Source organism: Castor canadensis, chromosome 1 (assembly GCF_047511655.1).
Source record: "Castor canadensis chromosome 1, mCasCan1.hap1v2, whole genome shotgun sequence".
NCBI classification, from domain to species: domain Eukaryota; kingdom Metazoa; phylum Chordata; class Mammalia; order Rodentia; family Castoridae; genus Castor; species Castor canadensis.
The window spans coordinates 95,294,304-95,306,119 of record NC_133386.1 but is presented as its reverse complement, the minus strand read 5'-3'; positions in this window follow the sequence as shown (position 1 = coordinate 95,306,119).

Below are 11,816 nucleotides of genomic sequence, written 5' to 3'. Positions count from 1 at the left end.
TATGAAACATGAATACTTAACTAATTAGAATCTCATAAAATTCTGTCCCTCTACTACTCCTAAACAATTTAATGACCTTTGTATACCTTATTTACCTTCTTTTGTGCTATTAAACACATACACACATACATTTTACATGTTTATATATACATATAAATACACATATATACATATAAATAGAATTGTTCACATATATAATTATTTTGTGCTGTTTTATATGTAGAAGTATATGAATACATATATTTTGGACTAAAAATTCACATTTTGATTTTGTCAGTTAAAATTTATTTGACTTTACCTACTTATTTTCTTTTTCTATTGATCTTTCTTTGTTCCTGGATTTTTGCTGACATGTAGAATTATTTTCATTCAGTCTGAAAAACTCCCTTTAGTATACACAATCTGTTAGAATGTATTGATTGTGAAACAGCTCTTTTTTGTTTGGTTGGAGTTGCTTCTATTTTTCCTTGGTTTAAAGGATGACTTGGAAATTCTATAATTCTGAAATTCTAAAGTTCTGAAATTCTAGGGCAGTCACTTATTTTTAACACCTTAAAGATTTTATTCCATTGCCTCTGGCTTGCATTATTTCAGACTCATGCAGTCAATGTTACGTTGCTCATTTGAAACTGTCTTTTTTCTCCCCACCTCAACATGGCTTTAATTTTTATACTTTCACTTGTGGTTTTCCTTGCAAGTATCTTGCTTTGGTTTTATAGCACTTCTAGAATGTGTACCTTTTATGTCTTTCATAGTCTTAGAAAAATATTGGCCATCTTTTCTTCAAATATATTGTCGATCTATGTTCTATTTCATTTCCTGTAGGACTTCCAGTTACACCCAGGTTATACATAATTCATTGTGTCTCAGAAGACCGTGGCTATTTTGTATTCCATCTGGTTATTTTTTGCTGATGTTTCTTCAGTTTCACCAGTCTCCTCTTCTACTGTATCTAATTTATTGTTATAAACTCATTTATTTTATTACCTTCAATTGTTGTGTTTGTTTACTTCTAGAATTTTCACTTGATTATTGTTCATATAATTCCATTTCTGCTAAAATTTCTTTGTCTTAACATCTAATTTCTTGAACATGTTACTCATAGTCACTTTAAAGTTCACATCTGTTAACTCCAATGTCTTCCAGTCCTATCTCTGACCCTAACTATCATTCTAGTGTTGGATAATATAAATTCCCTGTTTTATTGTTTCTCATCTATCAATAAAGATGTCTGTTATTTTAATAGACAAATCTACTCTATTATTGCTACTTAAGCTATACTTAACTCCAAATGTTGATTAAAAGCAAGGAATTTATACAAGATTATCTCTAGGTTTTTTTCATAATTATACAAGACAAGGTCTATGGCTGTTTTGGAATACCCCTAACGTTAGACACTGCTAGATGCTGTGGGAACACTTTTTTTTTCTTTTTCACTTTTATTATTAAAAAATTTTTTATTATTGCTGTGCTGGGGGTACATTGCAGAATTTACAAAGGTTCTTACAATGTATCAAATATTTCATTCTTGAATTCACCCTCTCTACTGCTCTCTTTCAACCCCCCCCCCCCATTCCTGGAACAGTTTCAACAGGTATCATTTTTGCATTTATGTATGTGTATATATGTTACTTGCACCAAATTCATCCTTCTACCCCTTTCCTTGCTACTTCCCCGTCCCACCAGCGCCAACCTCTCCTCATCCCACCCGGGGCAGAACCTGCTCCAACCTCCTATTCGCTGATTTTCTAGAAGAAAAAACATAAAAGATAAAAAGAGACACATGGTATTTTTTCTAGTTTGAGATAAAGAAAGCTACACAAGGAGATACCTTGTGTTGTTTCCATGCATATATCTACTACAACCCCAACTGGTTCTTCTCTACCAGACCTCTTCATTCTTCCCTAGTCCCCTTCCCATGGTAGCCCCAACCAGTTTAAGATTTCTATATTCATTTCTGTACAGTGAGCACATCAACCACATTCAAATTTTTGGTGTCCTTCCATTTCCCTATCCCTCTTGTGGCAACCTCCCCTTAGTGTGACCCATGTCACATAATATTGCTGCATTTGTTTTAGGCCTATAATCCACATTTGAGGGAGAAAGAACATGTGACTTTTGGCCTTCTATTCTGTCTAACTTCACTTAAGATGATGTTCTTCAGTTCCATCCATTTACCTGAAAATGACAAAATTTCATTCTTCTTTGTGGCTGAGTAAAATTTCATTGTGTATAAATACCACATTTTCTTAATCCATTCATCAGTAGTGGAGCATCTTGGCTGTAACTCAACTATTGTGAATCATGCTGCAATAAACATGGGTGTACAGTTGCCTTTCTTGTAACCTGACTCACATTCCTTCAGGTATGTTCCTAGGAGTGGCATTGCTGGATCATACGGCAGATCTATTTTTAGTTTTTAAAGAAGCCTCAATATTGTTTTCCATAGTGGTTGTACTAGCTTACATTCTCACCAGTAGTGTCTGAGGGTTCCTTTTATCCTGCATCCTCGCCAATATTTGTTGTTGGTGGTGTTATTCTTGATGGTAGCTATTCTAACAGGAGTGAGGTGAATCTTAGTGTGGTTTTAATTTGCATTTCCTTTATGGCTAAGGGATGGTGAGTATTTTTTATTGTGTTTTTCAGCCATTTGGACTTCTTCCTAGAAAAAGTTCTGTTTAGTTCAGTTGCCCATTTCTTTATTGGTTCGTTGATTTTTGAGTTTAGTTTTTTGAGCTCCCTATATATTCTGGTATCAGTCCTTTGTCTGACGTATAGCTAGCAAAGATTTTCTCCTCCCATTCTGTAGGTGGTCTCTTCAGTTTAGAGACCATTTCTTTTTTTTTTCTCAGAACTTTATTTGATTTTTTTGTGAAATGTATTTACAACATCCATGCATACTTTTAGAAGTAATGATAAAATGAACACATATATATTCCTTTGCTGAGACCATTTCTTTTTTTGTGCAGAAGCTTTTTAATTTCACGTACTCCCATTTATCAATGTTTTCTCTTAATGCTGAGCTGCTTGAGTTCTACTGAGGAAGTCCTTGCCTATATCTATTGCTTGCAGTGTATTCCCTGCTCTTTCCTGTACTAGCTTCAAGGTTTCAGGTCTGATATTAAGGTCCTTAATCCACTTTGAGTTGATATGTACTTATACAGGGTACAAACAAGGACCTAGTTTCAGTATTCTGCAGGCAGATATCCAGTTTTCCCAGCAACATTTGTTGAAGAGGCTCTTTTCTCCATTGTATGTTTTTGGCACCTTTGTCAAAAATTAGGTGGGCATAGCTGACTGAGTTCATATCCGGGTCCGGTATTCTGTTCCACTGGTCTTCGTATCTGTTGTGCCATGCTGTTTTTATTGCTATGGATCTATAGTGTAGTTTGAAGTCAGGTATTGTGATACCACCAAGGTTGCTCTTTTTGCTCAGTATTGTTTTGACTATTCACAGTCTTTTTCTTGTTTCCAAATAAACTTTAGGATTGATATTTTTCAACCTCTGTGATGAATGTCTTTGGGATTTTGATGGGAATTGCATTGAACATGTAGGTTGCTTGGGGTAGTGTAGCCATTTTTACTATGTTGATTCTGCCAATCCACGAGCATGGGAGATCTTTCCACCTTCTGTAGTCTTCTTTGATCTTTTTCTTCAATGGTTTGTAGTTCTCCTTGTTGAGGTCATTTATATCCTTTGCTAAGTTTATTCCTAGATATTTGGGTTTTTTTTAGGCTATTGTGAATGGAATTGCTTTACGATATTCTTTCTTTGCTCATTGTTGGTGTATAGAAAGGCTACTGATTTTGGTAAGTTGATTTCATATTATCCTGCTAATTTCCTGAAGCTGTTTATGGCATCTAGGAGTTTTTGTGTAGAGTGTTTCTGGTGTTTTAGTTATAAGACCATGTTATCTGTGAATAGGGATAGTTTGACTGCTTCTTTACCTATTTGTATTTCTTTTATTTCTTCTTCTTCCTTTATTGCTGTGGCTAGGAATTCCAAGACTATGATGAATAGGAGTGGGCAGAGTGGACACCCTTGTCTCATTATTGCCTTTAGGGGAAATGGTTTCAGTTTTTCCCCATTAAGTATGATGCAGGCTATAGGTTGGAACACTTTATCTAAATTTAATATTCAAGATGATATGATTTGAACTAAAAGGTTAATGACACCTCTTTGTCTTTTTGTGTACAAGTATTGATTGAATGAGTAAATGAGTGATTTAGTTAATTGTATTCAAAACACAAATAAAGGAACAGTACTCATAGCATTTCTGGTGAAGGAATAATAGGAAATGGTGATTGGCTGAATTTAGGAACTAAAAATAGAAGGGAGGTAAGGAAAGGATTATTAGTATGCTAATTTGATCATTTATATATTAGATACTATTCTGAATATTCTACTTACACTATATGAGAACATACTTGCAAGTTCTTTATAAGAAAAGGATTTAGAGTAAGGTTAATTACTACCTGAAAGTAGCAAAAGATAAACCTACACTCAGTTCTGTCTGACACTAACAATTTTAACCATGCCTTCATGATGCATAAGGTTTTAAGCATAAGGACAGAAAAATGTCTTTTAGTGAACAATTCAAAATCTGTAAGGATAGATACATAAGTATATATAGATGCACATATATATGCAGATTTTTATTTCATACATATATATTTTCATATATATATATTTGTGTGTGTGGATACATATATATGTGTATATATATATATATATATATATATATATATATATATATATATACACACACACACACACATATGAAAGAAATATTGTTTCTGGAAGTTTAGTTTTTCCTCTTCTTTGATGTTTCTTCCAATCCAGTAAGAAAATACCTCCTTTCTTTCATCAATTCATACCCAACAGCTAATGAGTACAGAATTTCAAAAGATTGTATGCAATTCATCACAGGCCTAGTTTCTCCATAGGCTAAGAATAGGGTTTTTTAAATGCAAATGTACACATTACATATACAAAGTTATATAAATATACAGGAGAGAAAGAATGTTTTCCTTCTCAGAGAAAATCCTGCTAGAAAATCTTTTGCTTGTCTAGCACCTCAATATATCGCGATTTCCAGAACTGGACTAAATGTCCTTGCTTCTCCTTTGAATGTTGCCTCAGGGAGTGGATACTGTATCCTTTGTCAAAAAATAAATTTTTGAAAATATCAGAAAAGCAAAGTTAAGAAACCTTATTTTATACATGTAGTCTAAAGTTAACATATTTTAATCATAAGGATTAGAAATAAAAAGCTTAGAAATAATTTAACAGGATAAATAGATTAAAATCAATGTTTCTTTTATTATTAGCTTATTTTCTACTACAGACTCCCATGTAGCAACTGGAAGCAACACAATTCCTCAGATTCTTTCTTGCTTTCTCCTTGTTGTTGCTCTGTTTCAACATCACAGGCATTGCAGTGCTTCCGCAATACATCAAGCCCATTTCTAGCTCAGTCTCTTGCACTACCATATTCGCCTTTCCTACCTGTTTTTTTCTCTCATATTTTTGCTCAAATGTTGCCTTTGCAGTGAGACCTTCCCGAATATCCTTCTAAAGGAGAAATCCTCTCACAGCAGCACTCTCCCTGGGTCACTCTCTGACATGCAATACACTGTTCACTTATTTCTGCAACTACTATCCATCTCTTCCATTGGGACACAAGTTCCATAAGGGAAGAAAATTCATTTTGTTCTCTTTTGTATCTCAATGACCATAACAGTACCTGGCACATGGTAGCACTCAATAAATATCTGATGAATAGGTAAAGGTTGAAAGCATAATAAGGAAACACTTTGGGGAGCATTTCAGCTCTTCTAAGCCATTAGAAGGTAATTATTCACAAAATTTAATTCAATATTCTAATTAGAACATAGCATTGGCACACAAAGACATTGTCGTACACTCATTACATCTAGAAGAATCATTACACATCTCTGCAACGGGCTAAATCAGAAGTGGTGATGTCAAGATTTGGAATTATCACCATCTCAATGAACAATTTATATAAGGAACATAGAATCTTTTCTGTCCTACTGATAGCTGTTTCCAAAGAAGTAAAAATAGTACAAATTTTATGTATTTGTTGAATTGGGATATATGTATGTTTATTTACATATGCTATGTATATATTGAACTATATACAAAGCTGTATGACATTAGACTCTCTTGTTGATGAAGAAAGATTCTATTTTCTCTTGTATCCCCAATTAAAACCAAAAGCCAAATGCTTCAACCTTGTAAATTACCAAGGTATTAACCAAAGCCAACTGCACCTTATAAATTCCCTCTCTTTATAAGAAGTCAACTGGAGCATGTGTTCTCCTTGGTGTATTATACATCATTTGATCTTTCTTGTTCATACTCTTCAATTTTTTTATAGTGCACAATCTTTCTTTATGAGGATTCCTTAAGGTCCACAACATATTCCGCATTCTCTGAAGAAAACCTACCCTTGTATTCATTTTAAAACTCCACTATTTTTTCACAGCATGCAGTAATATAATCCTAGATTGAGGTTTTTGGTTTTTATGTAAAAATACACCTGTAATACTAAAGTCACTTATATGGGGCCAATATAAAACCATGAAGAAATTGAACATGAGTATTAAGAACTGTAATATTACCTTAAATATGCAACAAACAGATGTTGGAACAGGAGACTCAATTTTGCTTAGGGCACAAGTCACACTCTGGTAGAAGGTGCTTAGAGAAGCACTTAACTCACAAGCATCCAGGGAGTTATTTTAGAACTGTAAGATACATAGCACAGCAGCACAGTCTTGGAGGGAGTGTTAATGTTTGGAGATAAGGTGGCAAATTAACAATACTTGCACAGAAGCTTATGATACCAGAACAATGATCAAGGACTCTCACTAATCCAGTGACTTAGGTCTCAGATTTGATTCTTGGAAATAAATTCTAAATCTAAAGGTAGCTACACTAGGCTTTTCTGTCTTTTGACCTTCTGTTGGTTTGTTGTTGCTTTAAATATTGGACCATGATGCAAGCATTTATGCCAATTTTCCTGTTATAATATTCATAAGGCTTCCTTTCATTCTTGAAAGTGTGTCTATTTGGAAATAAATTCTAGCTGCCCTATCAAAACCCCTCTATGTACAATCAAGTGAAAAGCCTCTTTGTTGCAAAGGCAGAAGTCATCTCAGATCTTTCTCCTAATAGACCGCACCCTGGGAGAGCACAGTCCCTTGGAGAGACTCATTAAGATGAGAGACATGGAGAGAACTACGAATTTAATTACTTTTGGTCACTTAAAGGATACATCTTGCTGTTTGTAAACAATTTCAAAATTAGGTTTTCATGTGTGTATATAAATCATTTTAAAATGTGAACAGTTTTTTTTACCTTAAATTCATCTCATTCATATGAACACCATTGAAGCTTCAAAAGTTAAAAAAATACATCAAATACTAGTTTTCAGAATTGGTTTATTACCTTCTCTTCCTTTAAAATGAAATTATTTACTTAAATTGAAAGATATACTTTAATCATTTACAACATGATATTTTGGTCTTCTGTTTTCTTACAATAAACTCATAACTTCCCAATCATTGAGGGATTACTAAATAAATGAAGACATGTTGAGAAAACTAGTCTCTTTTTCCCATCGATTACAACCTAACATGGTAGGAGTCTATCTGTTTTTTTGCACAAAGCAGGACCTCTCCAACAAGACCGAAGGTGTTCAGGTGAGTTGTAGCTGAGGGCTTTAAGGCTCAAATCACTTGAGTTGGCAATATGGCTCAAGTGGTAGAGCACCTGCCTAGCAAGTGCATAGGCCCTGAGTTCAAACCCCAGTGATGACCAAAAAAAAAAAAATTCTTTTTTCGAGTAGCTTTAGGTTCCCACTCTAAAAAATCCTAGCACTGACTCAACACAGCATTTTTCAGTTTGATTTATTTCTGTAAGCCCATAAATAACTCTAAAATAGAGAGTTGAATTTTCCCCTTCACTTCTGTATATCTGTAGAGTCTCTGTGTTGATAATTATGATTCATGAAAAGTAAAACCAGTCTATTATTTACATCTTTTTCTGGAATCCCCTTCACTTTCTCCTACTGCTTCTTTTTCTCCTTCCAGGGTGATTAGATAGGAATCACCCTGGTCTATAGCAACTCTAGTTGAAGTCCAGGGAACAAGAAGAGCTATGAATAGCCTTCCTTCTGTGGGAAAACACGGTTTCATTTGTAGAACTTGCTGCTTCAGGCTGTTTAAGGTTGGAGAAGCTAATGTGATTCCAGGTCATCCCCCTGTCCCCTGTGCACCCCTCCTGTACAGCGTGATAGGGGGTCACTTGGGAGGTCTAGTACTTTTCCTTGACACTCTAATACAAATTCTAACACATGGGCTTATCTATCATTTATACTAGATGTTTCCCCCCTTTGAATCTGAATTTGAGAACAAATTTTTAGTTTAATTTTTACTGATTAAAATGTGCATAGAAACACAATTGATCCCAACTATTTTCAATACATTGCATCCCTGAGATACAGGTTTGTTCTGTGCTTCTGTTTCCTCCAGTCCTTGCATCCAGCCCTTTAGTCTTGTCAAGCGTAATTCTAAAACGCATATTGAATTTGTTTACTTCTTACCTTCTATAACTACTGTCCTCATTTTAGCTATCACCACCTCTTGTCCAGATACAACAACCTCAGAAGTAGTCTGTATTTCTATGCTTGCCTTGCTACAATTCATTTCCCATAGAGAAGACAGGGATATTGAAGGGGTCAGGGGGAGAGAAGGGGGCGGAGTGGGTGGTAAGGGAGGGGGTGGGGGCAGGGGGGAGAAATGGTCCAAGCGTTGTATGCACATATGAATAATAAAACAATAAAAAAAGAAGAAAATGTCAAAAAAAAAACAAAAACAAAAAAAATAAGTTCATATCATTCCCCTGCTAAAACCCTTGAACACCTCCTACATTTTTTTCGTATACAATACAAACTCTTTACTAATATTTAGTAGACCTTGCAGGATCTGAGCCCATACTATATCATCCCAGACTACTCAGCCTCTTTTGCTCATCTACTTCCAGGGCTAAGGCCTTTTGTATGTTCACTGCACAGGCCAACCTCTGATCACCCAGAGCCTCTGCACCAGCTGTTCCCTTTTTCTGATCTTCACAGAGTTGGCTCCATGGCCTTCAGCTCTCAGCTCTAAATATCACAATCTTAGAGAGGCCTTTCTATGGCCATTCCATCTAAAGTTACCCTTCGAACCTTCCTCTATAAACTTTTAATCACACCAGTTCTGCGTTATTGTACAGAGAACAGTTTTATTTTTTTAAATGCTAAATTCCCAAAGGCTGCATGAAAAAGGTACCTTCCCCTCCAGGGTTCTCCGTGGTTTGAAGAAGGCTGAACTGGCTTGATAGTATTTGCCACCAGAAAAGCAAGGGAAACTACAGGAGAAAGGTTGGAAGGGATCCTGCACCATATTGAGGTGCGGGGTCTGTCTCCCCTGAGGCTTGTGTTTCTGTAAACGTGGGGCAAGACTGTTTCTTCTGTTTCTGTAGAGAGGAGCTTGCCAGAGTACCCTGCACTTGGCAGAGCATACAGAAACTATAGTTTAGAGTTTCTAAGAAGGAGCAGGTAGGGAAACTCATATTTTAGCTCTCCACACATCAGGGAGAGTTTGCAGTGCAGTCTCTTCTGTTTCCCTGATCTCATTTGAGAGAGACTGGAATTAACTGAAGGATATTACAGCTAGAGCTGTTGTGCTGGCAGCAGTGTAGTGGCAGCTCTGGAGACAGCAGACATTCAAAAGAGGAAATGAAACTGGTGGGGCTGCGTGAAAACGCCCTCTGCACATCTCTTACCCATAGAAAATTTCTAATGTCCCTGACTCTTCACCCTCTGTGCCTGTGCTCTTTGCCATGTGACTTTGAAGCCTTTTCCATCAAGGGATGGAGCTTTGATTCTGACCTAGCCTTATGACTTGATTCAGCAAGTAGAATGTGGTAGAAGCAACTGTGTGCCAGTTTTGAGACTACGCTCAAGAGGCCTCATGATCTTTCACTATGTCTTGAATCCCTGTGATCTCTTGGATCAGAATATTATGCTGTAGCACAGCTGATTTGTCCTAACCGAACCACCTTCCTGACAGCCCTTACTCTTTGGATCTGCCAGCAGTTGGTAGCCTTATCCCAGTTGAGATCAGCTGAGACCAGCCAAAGCCAACCTAGATCAGAAAAACCTCAACTACCCAATTCATGGGGTGGCAGAGTAGCTCAGAGGATAGAATGTCTGTTTAGCAAGTGTGAGGCCCTGAGTCCAAACCCCAGTACCGACAAAATGAAACCAAACCAAAACGAAACTATCCAATTCATGAGCAATAATAGCTACTGTTTATGGTTTGGGGTTAGTTTATTATACTGCAGTGGAGGAAGAGACTGAACAATGCCTGAGAATACCATGTATGTGGTCTACTATGACTCTATCATTCTAATGGAAACCACTAACATTTAACTTACTTTCATGGAGGAAGCACATTCTTCCGCCATCAAAGTTGACTAACACACTGGATAAACAACTGAAATGTATTTCTCACACTTGTGGAGAGTGAGAAGTCCAAGATCGAGGAACCAGTAAAATCAGTGTCTGGAAAGGGTCTGCTTCCTTACAGATGGCTGCCTTCTTGCTGTGTCCTCACATGGTGGAAAGGATGTGTGTTTTTTTAAAAGGACACTAATTCCATTCACAAGGTCTCTACCATCATGACCTAGTTAGTCATCACCCAAAGATTCCATTTCCTGGTACCATCAAGTTGGGGGTTAGAACTTTGACATGAGTTTTGGAGGGACACACACATTCAGTAGCCACATCCCTAGGGCTGGGGTCAAAGATGCATGACAGCACTGCTGCAGAACCAGCTGAGCAGTGGCCACGGCTTGGGATAGGATTAGGATGAGAACGTCTGTCAGATAGCCAGAGCAAGCAACTCTCTGAAGAATAGATAATGGTTACTGTGGCTATCTGAAAAACTAAAAGTTGCTATGTAGCTATCATTAAAAATAAAACAGCTCTATATGGAAAAAGGAAAAAAAATCTATATTTTTTGGCTAACATCTAAAGTGATTTAAAATATGTATAGATTTATGAACTATCATTATTTCCTTCACTTGCTATGTTTTATGACTTCTCATAATTACTTGAAAGGGGCTTTATAAACATAGAAGTTTATATTTCAGATGGGTAAAAATGGGCTTATGGTAAAATAATTTGACAGCAAGAATGTTCTTGAATATCAGAAAGACAGGTAAATCTGTCACTGCTGATAGAGAACAGAGTCTAGTCAAATTTATCTTACTTTTCCTTAGTTGAATAGTTAACTAAGCAAAGCTCTTTGCTATCCTTTACTTTTTTTCTTTTTAACTTAGCACTCACTAGGGTATTTTGCAGCACAGTGTCTGAACCAATAAGATAACTTTAGGTGCAATGAATACATTAATGAAGGGAAAATGGTTTTCTCTTCATTAATTCCTATCTTAAATAGGGATGTATAGTTTTATTTTATATTTTTATTATTTATAACATTTAATGATGGAATGATGTAATTTGGCAGGTAATTTAGAGGTCTCTACTTCAGTTGAGCACTTATTGATCTGTCCCCCCTTCAAGTGTTGTACTTCTGTGTTGCCAGCAAGTGCTTGGAAAATGTTTGATGGAAAGTGATTGAAGGCAAGGTCCTAGATTCTAGTGAATAATAACTTTGACTTTGGAATGAGATAGCTCTGGATGCAAATCCCTCTGTCAGGGATTTGTTAACAGCCCTAGTCC